Here is a 17,036-nt window from a genome sequence, read left to right on the forward strand (position 1 = left end):
TCCTGTTTGACTCATCAGTTGCCACTGTGGACTCCTTCCGCTTCCAGGGCACCATCATCTCCCAGGACCTCAAGTGGGATCTAAACATCACCTCCATCAGCAAGAAGGCCCAGCAGAGGATGTACTTCCTCCTTGCAAAGTCAATGATGGTGCACTTCTACACCGCCATCATTGAGTCCATCCTCACCTCCTCCATCACCATCCTGTACGCTGCTGCCACCACCAGGGACAAAGGTGGGCTGCAGCAAATCATTCGCTCTGGAGAGAAGGTGATTGGATGCAATCTTCCATCTCTTCAGGACCTGTATGCCTCCAGGACTTGAACGATCAGGAAAGATTGTAGCTGACCCCCTCCCATCCCGGACACAAACTGTTTCAGACTCTCCCCTCTGGCAGGAGGCAGCGGTCCATCAGGACCAAAACCTCTCACCGCAAAAACAGCTTCTTCCCGTCTGCAGCTAGCCTAACCCGGGTCCCTCACAGAGCTCTGCAATGGACTGGAGACCTGTCCAGACCTGCCTTTTCTGCCAATGAAAGCTGGGATTGGCTCCAGCGACCCTGTACGCAGGATAAGCGGTTGACGATCGATGGATGAACGTATGGATGGATGGATGGGTCCCTCACAGACACTCCCCTCTTTCAAATAACGCAAATGTCTCAGCACATCAAAATTTTACTTCTTTTTTTTTTTATTTCAGTCCTCTCAACATCAACACAAAAATCCAAACATGAAACAAAGGAGAGAGGCACAAGGCTACACATACATAGAAGAAAAAAATTATTGCATATATTTGTTATTAATTATTAATCATTGTTGTTCTATATTTAATTTATATATTTATGTACACAATATTCTCTTCCGTTGCAATACGTCTGCACAACACCACATGGAGAATTGCACGTGTGAATATCCACATTGTTCCTTCTCTGCAAATAGTTGTATTATTTTTATCTTTTCTTTTATTATTCTTAAATAACATTTGTTTATTCCATATTTATATATTTCTAGATTTATTTATGTCAACTGTATGTTTGTCTACGTGAAGCAAATTATCACCAAAGCAAATTCCTCTTATGTGTAAAACATTACTTGGCAATAAAGCTCCTTCTGATTCTGATTCTAATTCTTATTCTGCATATAAAAATGGTAGTTGAGACATGTCATTATGAAACATGGAAGAAGACAAGTTTATTTACGTCTTGATCTAATCATTACCCATCGCAGTATATTTTTCACACACATGCTCACACACACAAAGCATGCATGAACGAGTGCATTTTGCGCAAAGACTTATTGATCCTATTAAAGGCTATTCAGATTAGGAAAAAGACAAACCCTTAATTAAGAAATAAAGATTTTTTTTGCTTTTGCTTGAAAGGATATTGTCACTTAGGTCAAAGGTGGAAATGGCAATTCTTAAGCATGGATGAGTCAATCAATGTTTCAGGGAGGGAAAAAGAAAAAAATTCACTCTGAATTTTTTTTTTTCAAAAGGCAGTGGTTATAAAAGCAGAGAAAAAGACATTAGATAATGTGTTTTGTTGTAAAGGGCTTCATTTAAACTGTCTAACATGAACATTAGTAAATGGCTTGGAGCTGCACATCCTGTCAAACACTGACAGTGTGAGAGTGTGTGCGTGTGCATGTGCATGTGTGTGTGTGTATGGTGAAGGGTCATTTGTGAATACAAGGGATTCTCTGACTCTTAACTTACCAAATGTTTTGGGGAGGTGAAGTGTCTGGAGGTCACCTTTCAGCGGAGTGCCTTTTGGTGGCCATGCTGTCTACTGGGGGTGCCCGATAATCCTCCTCTGGTTGGATCATGGCGCCTGGGAGGCAGACAGGGAGAAATAGGGGAAAAGGGAGAAGGAAAGGGCAGGAGAGAATGCGTTAAAGATGATGTGTTCAGATTAGTTAGTGGAACACACTGACTGTATTTAGCATTTTAAATGGAGGGCAAACCTGAACAGGTGGAACTCTTTTCATGTTTGTCACTGCCAAATAGCTCATATTGCTCTCGGTAAACTACCTCCTCATCTGCAGCACTTTTAAAATCTTTCTTTATGCTTTATTTATGCAATATGTTTTAATTAAGGGTCTACTCGAGTACTGTAGCTACCATTCCCCACTGGATAATATCTGTCAAAGGGAAGAATGGCATGTCTTCATGTCTAGGGAAGTGTTCATGCCTTATATAGTCTTGGTCTAGTAGAGTTGCCTGCTGCACATAGCTGGATCTAGCCAGGGGCTAAGGAAGCAGATCCTTATGAGAGCTCATTAAAACAGTCTTCAAGTCTTAAGAGACAAATATGAATGCACTACAAAATATGAGCTTGCCATTAAAAATAATCAAAAGTAATGGAGCGATTCCCAGACTGAAAAAGAATTTAATAAAAAATGGAAGTCATAGCTGGCTTGGATAGGTAAATGAATAAGGGTGACAAGAGTGGAGGACAGCCAGTGCAGGGGCTCGATACTAATATACAAACAATTCAGAACACCTCCAGTATTGTGGTACAATTGAGCACACTACTCATCTTTTGTGTTACACTAACAACTCACACCTCATAAGTCAATCGAGGAAACATTTCGCTTCTAATGGGAAGTTCCATGACATATCTGGGGAAGGGTAATTCTCTTTGCACTGACATCTTTATTTAAGTAACACTGACTTTTTCTTTGACTGCATAGTGACTAAACGAAGAACACACCAATTTAATTAAAAATCCACAACTGTTTTCCTTTTAAATAAGTCATTCTAACAAGATGGAAAAGCTCATCCTAATAATGATGACCTCACTTAGCCTATCTGCTCCACATTTTCACTGAGTCTGCAGGGTCATTCTCAAGTGAGCCATAAAGAGAACTGAACGAGACAATTATCATTTTCAAGTTTCCACTTTAAATCTGTAACAAGACTTGATCTGATTCTCAATTTGCATGAAATACCCTATGAGGGGGCTTTTCCCACAATAATATGAACTGGTAATTATCCAGATAGAGTGTGAATGTGAATGTACAAAGGCTCATTACCAATATGAAACAGAAATGTGTCATACAGTACATGTGAAGGCCACTCCTCTAAAGTCACAGATAAAAGGTCAAGAAATTATATAAGCTTTAGTTCTCAGTCTCACAGCGAATTACTCGGAAGTAGAAAATTTGAAAGTGCTCATTTTCTAAATGAAACTGTGAGGAACATGAAAAGAAACTCATGGGTTATCAGCAAACCTTTGTTACATGTGAGAATATCCATTCTCACACTGGGCATTTGGAAGGCACAGAGGCAAATCACAAAACACTGCCACAATTCCCCGTATGGAAAAAACAATCTGCAGTATTTGTGGGTTGGGTGCAGCAAAAGAATTTGTTCTGGTCATTGCTATGGCGACTCCCACAACAGGATGTATGTTAAGATTTGTCACAATGTGGGGATTTCAATTGTTATACATCAGCTATTTGTAAATCCTTTACTAAGTTTGTGCATAAGGTCCTTCCTAAGTTCTTAGAAACCACTGGCTAGTTTCAAAATAATCAATAGTTTCTATATAGTTTCTGTAGCACTGCAATCAAAAGTAATAATCTATATAAAAAGGAACTCACTTTAGCATCACACGCTATAGCAAACCCTCCAGAAATAACAGTTTTAGGGGGCAAGCAATACATTAAACTTAACTCAGTTCTTAAATGTAGGTGTTACTTTGTTTCTTAATAAATGTGCACATGTGTGTTAACCTAGTTAGTTATTAGGTCATTATGAAAACAATAATGGCATTAATATTTAAGATTTTATTATTTGAGGTATGCTGAGTTACTTCTGTAAAGTGTCATTTAAAATTTACACAATGTATCAGTTTCCACTTTATCTCTTTTACTCTAATCACATAATAAATTAGCGCACTAACATCCGTGTGTCAAGTGGTTCAGTTAGTTCCGTAAAAGTTAGACCTTCCATTTACTGGGTGCAAGTATTTATAGCAACTTAGTTCAATGTAACAAGTAGAAACACTTTTTAATATAGTGGATGCATAAATCTCCACTTACAGTAGTAAGCACTTCCATTGTGACTAGGTTAAGTAAACATTTACTTGCATTATGCAACAGTAAAACTTGTTGGTGCCAGGTGACGGGAAACACCTGGTGATTTCGTATTGAAGGAAGCACATAGGAGTCTACAGCCTCCTCAGTCCAATAGAGGGCATTGACCATGGAAGCACACAGCCACTATGGTACAGTACACATACATATTGGACTGTGCAGATTAAACGCTATAAATCTCATGACACTTTCTCACACAGTCCCACTTCTCTCTTCCTCCTTATCTCCCCTTGCAATGGTCCAATATAAATCTACTAGCAAAGCTCTTCAAATTTATTGGCAAAATATACATGGATATCACCTTCCACTGACTCTTTATCCTTCCATTTAAGCGCAGCAAAGCAAAAACAACTACAGCGACCCTAAAAAACTGCCTTTGATTAATGTCTTTTGGGATTTATGTTATACGAGTCAAATACCCAGTGTCGGGTTGATTTAAGTGCTGCGAGTTCTGTTGGGGCATGATAAAAATGAAGCTCAAACTTCATTGAATGCTTGGCAAAAGGGGAATAATGTTTACCGGGCCTGCTTCTGATATTAACTATCAAGCAACATCTTAACCTTGCAGCAAATACTTGCTACAAATGACTCAGTATCTAATCGCTTGCTTGTAAGGGCATTGCCAGAGCCTCTGTGCCTCAGTGTCTTACAAATGGCTTTTTTTTTTTTATGAAGTGATGTTGCGGAGGAGTGTATATTGTCTCCAGCTGTAACACTGCATACAGGAATGTGTAGGAGCAAAGGAGTTTGTGTGTGTGTGAGAGAGAGAGGCTGTCTCAAAGACCGAGACAGACAGAAAGAGAGATGGAAAAGTGTGTGTTTCTTATGGTTGAACCGCAGTTAAGATCCAGCCAAGGTCATCCTCTTACTTATGACATACATGGAGCCAGACTGAGCCTCTCACTTGGACGCTCTCCATCTGCTCCCACTGATAAGACTGGCTACTTCATGTGCAGCAGACAGACACCACGGCTCTGCATTGTGTGGATATAGTGTGATTAAAACTGCATTAAGAGTCTCATGGATGGCAATAAAAACGACTCTCACACATGTACATGCCTTTAAAAAATGTAAATGGATTTAACATTTAGATTAGATAATCTACCAGGGTGCGTGACCAAAATAAAGGCTACTCTGGTGCATATTTTTAATATATGCAGGTGCATTTTTTATATATGTAATGATGTACTGGGGTAACATCAGCCCACCTACGAGCTACTATAAAGCAAAGGAAGCACCTTGCAGTCACACCTACTGGAGAATAATGTAGCTGAAGGACCTTTCCAGCCACAAAGGTGGACATGGATATTCTGTTAATTGGTTTATGCATGTCAGCCGGGAAACTCAAACGCAGGATATCAAAGAGGCTTGAAACAGCTTAACCCAAATAAGACCTTTATTGGACTGCCAACAGTCCACATATTTTTCCTCAGTGTCTGAAGCTCATGTAAAATGGGAGCGGTTAATAGGTGTAAGCGCACCTCGGTGATCAGCAGGACTGCTCTGATTTCTTCTGATCAACACTCATTTAAAATTTATGAGAGAAAACTAAAATGTGTCTCTCTGGCACATCAGAGAGGACACATTTCAGGTTGGATTTTTCTAAAAGCCTTCTGTTTTGTAGTATTCTGAGGACCACATGAATTTAATGACTGGAATAGCAGCACTAACAGAAAGAGAAGTATGGATTATAATAAATACTGTATGAGTGAGACATGACATTTTAAAGAGAGTATACAGGCAACATCTGGTGCCAGCGTTAAATTAAACAAATGATGATTATGGTAAAAGATTACACAGTGATTAAGAAAGTGGCAATAAAGTAATGAAGAGTCATGTTTGCTTTACTAGGAGGGTGTTTTGTTTTTTACAAACAGTTGCATGCAATTTTTGAAATGAACCTGCAGTGCTCTGAATGCAGATAACAGCTATCTGAACATGACTTTCAGCTTGCATATTAGAAACATTGTGTATTTGTGAATCACACAAACAGAAACCAAGTTCATACATTAATAAACCACAGAATCTTTGACAGCAGCCTGACCACAGACACAATGTTCTTCATTTAACTTTCACGTTGTTAAAATGAGTACATTTGTGAGCCATCTGCTAACACACACACACACACACACACACACACACACACACCATCCCCCAGTAGTCTTGTAAAGGGATATATCCAAAACTTCAAACGGATGGCAAAATTCCAGGCAAGCTTCTGTGACACCGAGAGGTTCACGGACTGATCACCATAACTACAGCTGAGGATCTCAACATGCAATGCTTCCTTAAATGTGCCTTAGCCCATGGAGGTGGACCAACTGGCAGGAAATGAGACCAAATTGATTGGGAAACAGATGGAAGAGAAGCAGCCACTATAAAGCCCATGAGGCTGTAAAGGAAGGAAAGAGATGAGGGGTGGAGGAAAATGAGACAGAGAGAGCTAGAGCGGCTAGCTTGAAATAAAGGCCAGATAAAATGAACTATTGAACCTGATTTTCAAGCTTATAACAGAATAACTTTGTTATTTTAAGCACTGTCATTTAGATCTGTCAGTAACAGATTTGAACAAAACTCATCTGCTTCAAGAACTTAAAAACACTGAAAGTGATCTGTAACACTGTTATTTACTCTGGATTTTTACATAATCTTTCCAAGAAACAAGACACAAGAAAGAACAGAGAGGCCTTGAAAAATTGCCAAAAGCAGAGCATTCTTGCCCTCTCACATTTGTTAAAAGTCATCTTTCCAAAGAGTTCTGCACAGAGACAATATCTCCACCATCACAGAAAATTTTAAGACAGATTCAAGATTCATTCAATCTTTGTTTTCAGACATATCAACACTGACGTCAGAACAGGTGGCACAAAAGAACTGCTGAGCGTTAGCCAGTTGCCAAGCTCCTCAAAGGCACAATCTGTGATTCAAATATAAACACAAGGGTCACCCTACCACCAAGATTCAAAAGGAACCTGCTATACACTCTCAAAATGACAGATCTTTAAAGTTTTAATGTGCCAATTTATATCGTCATAACTTATGGTTAGCTTTTTTGTGTGACAGTCCAATGATGATTCAGACAAACACATATCATATTATTATTATTATACTGGCAGATTCTCACTTTTGTGAAGATTATGAAAAGTAATTTAAACAGGTTTTTGACCAATAGTAGCGCTTAGAAGCAACATTTTTCAACTGGGTCCCTGTTATGCTTGTATAATGCATGGGTGTGAGGATTGTTTGCCAGTGATTGACAGTTGGCAAACAAGAGCAGCAATGCACCAACAAAAGCAATGAAGAAGAAGACTGCAAACTGGCAAACATGGATGTGAATAATGCAGGAATTCAAATATTTTTTAAAAATCAGTTTTTGCAAAGGTAATTGTTGCTGATTCCAATTCCAAGTCTGACCTGTCAATTCTGATTTACTTTCTTTCTAAGACTAATAATTAACAGCATACACAATATTTTTTGTAACCTTTCTTTATTAGGATCCCCAGTAGTACCAGCACTGCAACTAGCCAATAGAAACTAATGACATCGGCACCAACAGGTTCACTATTGCTATACCAGATCGTTACTTGTTATCCACCGTTCCCACGTCTTCTAACGTAATACCAGATAACGTCTCTCTCTCTCTCTGTGTCTCTGCAAAATGCTAATATGGGTCGTCATACTTTATACTATGTGTGGGAAACACTGCTTATTTTGGCATTTACTTACTGATTTACAAATTGTGAACTTTGTGTCTTCTTCACTCACGATGAAGAACTTCCATTCAGATAACATGTTATAGCGTCTGTGTGGCTTTAACAATAGTGTCCCTGTCTTTCATTCATGTAAATTTGACATGATTTGGCACAGAATCGGATATGTGAGATATTCAATTCCGATCGATCTAGAAATTATCATGGATATGCACACGGCCTCAAGGATAGTTTTGGTGAGTAACACAGAATATACATCCAGCCTAGGTCTTTTAGCAGAATTGCATACAATGGTTACAATGGCTTTGACAACAGTGATCCTGTGGTGATACCAACATTGAAACGATAGCTGGTTATGTGCACAATAACTGGCTCCTGAAGTGCCCTGGAATACCTGCTGGGCAATACAAAATCATTGCGGAATGGCCACTCAGATAAAAAGCTTTTGTCATCAGAGCAAATGACTTACATATATTAATGAATCTGCTGTGTTGAATTTCACAAACAGACACACACGTATTCACAAACTTACCGGTGTTTATCTAGCTGACGTCACTCAATTGAGGTCAGCGGATTACAATCTATCTTGTAGGGCCGGATATGAAAGCTGTATGTGGGTATAGAAGCATGCTCAAAATACTGTACAACCACTTTACTTCCAAAGTAGAGAAGTAGAAATGTAGAGGATGTCAGTGTTTAATATAGCTAAATCATTTGCTCTGTCCAAGTAAGATGCAAAGCTGTTATTATAAGCTCTTATATAATATAGGGAATGACATTAAGAGAGCTATAGGAGAAATGGTAAAAAGAAGAAAACAGAATTTAATGCTTGGTGAAAAGATCTCAGGAATGTGCCACTTCATTGTGAATTAACTCTAACTTTAAGTCTCTGTACTAAAGGATACTTCATGCCATTGCTGAGTTTAGATGTGCCTATTGATCCTGGCAAAGTAGACAGTGTCAGATAATGACAGATCTAAGCCAAGCCATGTCAAAAAATTGCAAAGTGCGTGAGTCATCAGTGGAAGGTTGAGACTTGAATGGGTGAAGGGTAGTTATCTGCCCAGAGTGTGAATTTAAAATCCAAGCGCAGTCTCCACATCATTAACCCTTCGGAGCTTCACTGACCTTAGATGTTCATTTGATCTCATCATGTTTTGGTGAGTGCGGAAGTGGAATGGGGTGAGGGTGCGGGGGCGCCCCTTTGATGGTGTAATGCAAAATTTCTTTTATCTCCCGTGGAGCGTTTGAGACCGGGCCGGCTGTCCAAAAACTCAATTAGAGCTACTCTGAATGTAAGCCGACAGCATAAGAGGAGGCGTGAGGCACCGAGGTGTGAACGACACAAGGGGGGAAAAAATAAATTCAACTATTAGGACAAATGGGACCACAAACTGAGCAACACAAACAAAAAGAGCAGATTTTTAAGATGAAACCTGCTCTCTTTAACTATAGGGGATGAATCATGGAAAAAGCAATTGCACCAGCTCTGTGTCTGGTAGCAAGATGGCCAAAGAACAACTCAATTCCTGTTTATGAGTCGCTTTGAATGTGTTACACCCAGCTGGTATACAAATAAGCTTTTCACTGAAGTTCATGTTAATGGTTAGCATTGTGTTTAATGGATAATTGGAGGCAGCTTGCTTGACAAATGATGTGTATCCTTGCTGCACAGAGTGAAATTTCTCAGCCCGTTTAGCCAGCCATCATATCCAGGGCTTCATCACCACAAAGTAGCATAAAAGAATTCAGAATCCCAAAAGCCCAAAGCTCTTAGTGTGTTCACTCAGCCAAAATTGTGTGGGTTGTTTTCTGCCCCCGTGATGTGTACAGTACCTGAGAATGAAGATGGAAAGAAAAGGGGGAAATGGGGAAAAAAGTAGGCGGATGGAAGGGATGACGGGAAGAAGAGGTGTGATATGTGTCTGTATGTCGTGGCATCTGTGTTTTGTGTATATACACGATACTGGCAGACCCCCCCCTCACATTCATTCATGACTGAGAAAAGATATACTGCAGCCTAGGTGAGGAGGGAGGAAAGAGCAGAGAAGGTGGGGAGGAAAAGAAGCAGAGGCATGGCTTTGTATGTTAGCCCTTTCATCTCTCTCATGCCATCGGTCATCAGAAATGGGAGAACACTGACTCCCAAACACTGCGCTCCGTTCCAATTCCATTTAGCTCAGGACCGGCTGAGACCAGAGAGAATGAGAAAATAAAGAAGGCTATATTACACTGTCCCAAAAGGAGCAAAAAGAATTATTCATGCACAAAAGAATTTAACTGCATTGTCCCAACGCCAGTACCAACAAAAGAATATACTTGGTTTTCAAATAAAGATGGTCTTCCATCAAGCGAAAACTATTTCTAACCTTCATCTTGCAAGACAACTAATAGTCTTGAAATACTTCCTGTGGACGCTGTAGTCCAACAAAAAAAAATCTAGGCAAAAGGCTGACATAACATCAAGAGAACAAACTACAAACTATGAAACCTAGCTCCCTTTGTTTCTTAAATCAGAGCACACTGTCTGTCTCACACAAACAAACACACAGAGAAAGTCTTTTTCTCACACATCAGTGAGACTCACTGGGTGATTTTTAATATGTTGTGGCCATAATGTGACATGCATAATGCTGAGAAGTGTTTATGTTTTCAAGGAAAACGCTTCTGAGAGAATCATATGTTTACCAGTGTTGTGAAAATATGCTTTAGAAATCATGGAAACAACATCTTTGGGCCATTTGTTTGCCTTTTCACAAGTTATTTGTCCAATTTGACCTTTTAATGCTGCACAAACAGTAAGTCATAAACAGTGAGGGGTAGACCCAGGATCTTCACTGAGAGAACCTACTGAAAAATGAGCAATAACGGAGAAGAGATCTGAGCTGTAACTGTAATTTCCAGGGGGAACGTACAATATTTAAGCTTAAGTTGCGCACACGGAAAACTAACTTAATAAAATGAGAAATACAATTGAAAACATGTTCATCTGTGAAGACACATGTGTGCTCCACGTAATCCTAAAAAACTTCAAGACTACAGCACATTAATGGCATCACCAGATACAGAGCTATATGCTTACTCACACCAGTGATAAAACAGCAAACAGGTATTCTTCACTTTCCCCCGAAAAGCTGCGGGGAACCACAGTTGTAGGGTTATTACCAGTTAGGCTGGCTGTGTCTCTGCCTGTGTGACTGGGGGTGGAGGGCAGAACAGCTGAGGCTCTGCCACAGGAGGTGGCAAATAGCAAAGAGAGAGACAAGCAACAACAGTCAACCAGTCAGAAAAATGTTCTCCTCAGGACCACAGACGGCAAAACAAAAACAAGCAGAGAAAAAGAGTCCTGCAGCTGGCGAAAATAAAAACCAAGGAATACGTTTTTAGAACGCCTGCTGACTTGTGTTAAATGAAGCATCTTCAAAACTTCCCTGTTTCAAAAACATGTGGCCACAACATAAGCAGCATTAATGTTGAAAATATACTCAGTGGAGTTTACAGATGAGCTTGAGAACATCATCAGTGAGATAGAAGGATTTGTTTTGTCATTTGAGGGTAAGAAAGTATATCTTTCAGTCTGATTTATTTCATTTTGCAGCTGGCTCATTGTCCAGTGGGATGCCAACGATCTCATTGTTGGAATAGCAATCCAGACTAATTAAAACACACTTAACACTACATCATCAGAGAGAGACACTTTCACTTTTCTCAGTGGTGCCTCCTCTAGTTGACTAAAATGCATCTTCCATTATAGTGGTTCCTAACCTTTTTTTCCTGATGTATCCCCACAGCCCTCCCATATGAATTACAGCACATGTTCAAAATAGGTTCCTTTGAACTCATTTTAAACTGGATGTTATTTAACACTTGGTTATGTAAAGGCGGACATTGTTATAATATGCGTTTCATACAATTAAACTGTCAACTACAGAAGAAACCCCTGGGGTACAAGTACCCCTGATTGGGAACCAGTATTCTATAACATACAGTATAGCCTATTTATGGTTTGAGGGTGTACTTTATTTAAAACAAATTCTCCCACTGTAGGAACAGAAAATCACCTGTGGTTCAAAGTCTGAAAATACCTGCAGCACAGATGAACAGGAGGGTGGGAATAATGAGAGACAATAAATTAATAAAAATGCAAAACACAATCAAAACAACATGCATCAGAGAGCGCAGCGTAACAGCCTTATTAGAAAACACCCATCCTGTCAACACATAAACGGATCCATAGTTTTATATTTGGAGTGAAACAAATATAGGGAAGCTCATGCTCCTCCATTTCTTTGTTACCTCTGCTCTGCTGGATCAGGAGTTAATTCTGCTCAGAGTGACTGCGGGCTGCAAGTGACAGCAGTGAATTAATGATTCATTATGCCCAGCGTAAGCAAATAGTGAACCGGTGATGGAGGAAAATGGATTTACGCACATCCAGCGCCAACTATGACATCCCTCAGCTATTGAAAAAATATTCAGATACCCACGTAGACGAATTTAAAAGTAGCACCGGTTTGTAAAACCACATGGGTGGGGGAATAACATGCCAAATGTGCTCCTCATATTCAAACACATTTTTTTAAAACTACTTCTAAAACCTAAAAACTAAACTAACCTAAAAGACATTCATAATCATTCATTATACATGTGATATATTGCTCGCTCAGTCTGGGGCTTTCTTCTAAATGAATTTTCCATTTTCTTTTCATTCAGGCCAGTCACTTGAGTCCTTAATACATCTTAGACTCACCATATGTTCTGAGGTATAAGATGAAGTACAAACAGTAAAAAAAAAAACAAAGTTAGGACTCTGTTGAGTCTGTATGGTGCTTGATGTTAGAGGACATCATAAAAGTTTAATAGTTCATGTCCAAACAAAGTCTCCAGTTTGGGATTATAAATGCAGAGAAAACCGCACGCTTATGGATCGTGTAGTACATGCATATTCCATTATGAGACACACCACCGGATGCACTGATGATGTGCTTTGGGACAGTCTGTGTCTATCACATCAGTCTATTTTTTTCTGGTTCAGAACTTCTGGCACATCTATAAAACGAAAGCTCTTTTTGTTCACACATGCGAGTCTACAAACCTCTTAATCTCCTGTGTCCACGGATCACCTAAAGGCTGTAAATTCAGCCGAGCATCACAGATTAGAGTCTTGCTTCTCTAGTTTCTAGAGAGAGTGTTGTTCAAGTTCACAAATGTTATATCATCCTTTCCTCCTACGTTTCCTCATTCCACTTTTCCTATCTATCTTTGTCACGACCCAAAGGAGTAGCATGTGCAAATTATTGAATTAAGTCAAAACCAAAGGTAATATACAACGCTGGGAACTTGTAAATCTCCAGTGCACCACGTGACCAGCGCTTTTTGGTCCAATGAGTTTGTGTAAGCGTATTGAAAAGCTTAGTATCAGTGGTGACACATCACGGTAAAGAAATTTAAATAACACATCAACACGTGCTATAATCTTTCATATGACAGAGACTTAAAGTTTAAAATGGATGGTCTTATTCAAAAAGGACTTATGAGAATGTTATATATGGAGCCACTGATGTCTAGAGGTCTTATGGATGTACAGCGTACCATCTGCATATGTCATTCCGATAGATGTGGCAGGAGCAGAGATCGAATGACCTTGTTGTTAAGACAAGCCTTGTGTTAAGTTAGTCCCCATGCTGTCACTTCCACTGACTGATGTTTGCATTAAATGTAAACACGCCTGTACAATCACATCGACAAGGCTCCGATAATGGCAGTGAGGGATTTTGTCTGTTCTCGGGGGCGGGGTAAAACTAATGAATGTGAAGTGTGTATATATATATATATTATCAAAGACAAAGTAAGAGACTAGACGGAGAAGAGTAAATGCTGTGAGTCAGTGTACTAGACTAAATTTAAAAATTTGGTAAGCCACTGCCCCAGCAGCACTCTACTCCGCAAGTAAATAAATTCAGTGGATATTAAGAGATGAGGGATTTCTCATTTCATTCCCCTGCAGTCCTCAGAATTATGTTACTATGAAGGAATTGATTTTCTCTCAGACATCCAGACCTCCAAAGATTGCAGAAGTCACAACAGAAGTAAATCAAATAAAGGGGCAAGGGATTTAATAAAAACACCCCCAAAAATCTCCTAATAGGGACACACTTTCAAAGCTGATTCAACAACAATACGACATAATTAAAACACATTTTCATACTCGCACATTATATCATTTAGACTTTTATAACTAAACCAACATCTTTACAGTTTCCCACTTAAATGGTGGGGAAGTAACGATAAACTAAGATAACTAAACTGAAAAATGTTTATGCTTCGGCAATGTTTTCAAATTTGTTCTGTAAAACAAATAAAACTGCGGACTGCAGCCCCGATGGAAAATGCCTCGGATGCAGCCCCCGATGGAAAATGCCTCGGATGCAGCCATCTGCAACCCGAATTGTCATTACATTTTTTTCATGGCTCCTTGAGCAATTTCACAAAGAAACAAATTCATTCTTATTCAAGCTCCCAGTCTTTCATACACCAAGTCAAAGCAGGATTCACTGGATTTGTGATGATTAGGGCATCTTACGAAGCAACTGTATTATTGCACAGATGCAGGAAAACGATTTAGCACTACTTGTGTACGGCCTTTGTGTAAAGATTCCACAGCCCAATAGAAATTTTGCAGAAATGGGTAGTCAGACAAACTGTACGCTGCTAACAAACAACTTATAAACAAGTATGCTGCAGAGGCCTGTTTGACAGGTTTCTGCAAGAGGCATTAAAGTATAATACTGCTTAAATCAGCATATCCTGTCAAAGCTGCAGGAATGCACTGAATTTAAAGAATTATCCAGCTGCACCTCAAACATCTGCCCGGACAATTTGTTCTGATTGACCTGATTAGAACGCAACTATGTATTAAGCATTTTGACAGATTTCTCATTTCACCCTTCAGCAGCTCTTAGACATATTCAGCTGGGAGACATATAAATTTTGGTTTAGACACCTGGCGCTGCAAAGACTGAAAACAGTCAAAACACAACAGTCAAAGAATTTTGACTGTCTGGAGTCTCTAGCTCTCATCAGTATTCTTGCCTTGTTAATGTTACTGTTCACTGACGACGCATTTCATACAACAGCCAAGAGGTCTCAATCCCAACCCCACCAAGCCACTAGAAATTAAAACACATAGATTTGTAATATGATTAGCTTTCCTCACATTAGCAAAAGAAAGTGCTTGGAAACTAACCATGGAATTAAGAAGGAACCCAAACACTGGATTGTGAACTATGTAAATAACCTCTGCCACATCCTGATTATGATATATGGACAGCAAAGCGTTGTACTCAAACTTGCTGCCAAAGCTAAGATACAATAAAAGGGATCATTACCAAACCAGGGAAATGACTCAGACACATCTTTCAATTGCCTTCCAAAGAACCGTTGATCATTGTTAACTCATTACAGCACCTCAGATCCTGATATCAAACATACAAACAATAAACAGAGAGGCGGCAAAGAGGTCACAAGGTTATCCCGCTCCCCTGGTGGTTCTCCGCAGTTAAGGATTAAGCAGGATGTGACTGATGTAATGATAGGAGCTTAAGGAAAATGAGGCAGATGACTACAAACTCTAACTGCCCCTCCACGTCTCTGTTGAATAAGAGATTTAATGAGATTAATTTAAAGAGCTTTAGTGAGACTAATGTGGATAAAAAAAGAGTGGTTAAATAAACATGAAAAGCAAAGAGGAGGGAACAAAGAGGTGGCAGAGCCTGAGGGAAGACTTCAGGAGTTTACCCAGGGTCACCATCATCAACAACATGTAGCCTTTTTAATGAAATATCATTGCGAACACGATCGGAGAAGAGCTGCAGCAATTTATCTTACCGGCTCAAAGCCTTCTGTAATCACACTGCTAGAATTTGCAGTACTTAGTGCATTTGCTGCTGTAGATCCCAGTAACATGTTGAAAAGTTTTAATAATCTAAAGCCACTATATGCAGAATAATTATGTAATAATAGCACCTGTTGAGATGGCATAAGGTTTTGTTTGTAGAAATGAAACAATCCTGGTAAAAAAGTGCTTGTTGCTTCCAGTCCATTCATCTCATTGGCCACAGGTAAGATACACTGAACAAAATCATAAACACACCACTTTTGTTTTTGCCTCCATTTATCATGAGCTGAACTCAAAGATCTAAGACTTTCTCTTTGTACACAAAAGGCCTATTTCTCTCAAATGTTGTTCACAAATCTGTCAAACTCTGTGTTAGTGAGCACTTCTCCTTTGCCGAGATAATCCATCCGCCTCACAGGTGTGACATATCAAGATGCTGATCAGACAGTATGGCCACAATAAAAGGCCACTCGAAAATGTGCAATTTCACTGTATTGGCAGGGTCCGGGGGGTTCAGGAACTCAGTCAGTATCTGGTTTGACCACCATTTGCCTCATACAGTGCAACACATCTCCTTTGCATAGAGTTGAGCAGGTTGTTGATTGTGGCCTGTGGAATGTTGGTCCTCTCCCCTTCAATGGCTGTGTGAAGTTGCAGTCAGGTCGAGACCCCGATGAGCTGCAGATAAGCTGAAGATGCTGGATGTGGAGGTCCTGGGCTGGTGTGGTTACACGTGGTCTGCGGTTGTGATGTACTGCCAAATTCTCTGAAATGCCTTTGGAGAAGGCTTATGGTAGAGAAATGAACATTCAATTCATGGTACATAGAGAAAGTCTTAGATCTTTAAGTTCAGCCCTTGCTTTGTGCCTCTGCCAGCTTTCCTAATGCTTGAGAATAAAAGCCCATAGTGTCCTTCGCCTTCCTTGTTTGCCACTTTCATTTGAATAGATTTAAACTGAGTTTAATGCCAGGAATCCAGACTTTATAAATCAAGCTGATTCAACCATTGTATTTTCATGTTTACACTGTATATTTAGTGGACTAAATATTGATAAATAATAAGCTCCCACAACTCCAGTGTGTTGCCTGTATATGCAATAAATATGCCCAGCTTGGGTTATGATTACATTTCAAAGAAATACAGAGGGTACTAAGCCAATAAACAGTTTCTTTTTTCTACCAACATAACCCTGCCAAAAACCTTTGTATGGAGACATGCCAGGCAATTCCATCCATCCTCTCTTGCTTCTGGTCTGCTTTTCATCCCAAATACACCACTAAAGTTAATGTACTCTGGCTGTCTAGTCCTCCACCAAATCTCCCCATTTCT

At 39.6% G+C, this 17,036-nt stretch overlaps 1 protein-coding gene across 2 annotated transcripts in view; it reads right to left on the reverse strand.

The window, feature by feature from the left end:
• chrm3a (cholinergic receptor, muscarinic 3a) overlaps positions 1-17,036 on the reverse strand; it is an 82,803-nt gene that overhangs the window by 56,666 nt on the left and 9,101 nt on the right. For both annotated transcript variants that reach the window (XM_038737791.1, XM_038737792.1), the window contains exon 2: positions 1,716-1,830. The gene's annotated coding sequence lies outside the window, so the exon portion shown is untranslated. The remainder of the gene's footprint in view (positions 1-1,715; positions 1,831-17,036) is intronic.

The sequence above is a fragment of the Micropterus salmoides genome, unplaced genomic scaffold (genome assembly GCF_014851395.1).
Source record: "Micropterus salmoides isolate LMB-PRFRI ecotype aquatic unplaced genomic scaffold, ASM1485139v1 Ms_hic_scaffold_22, whole genome shotgun sequence".
In the NCBI taxonomy this organism is placed as follows: Eukaryota; Metazoa; Chordata; class Actinopteri; order Centrarchiformes; family Centrarchidae; genus Micropterus; species Micropterus salmoides.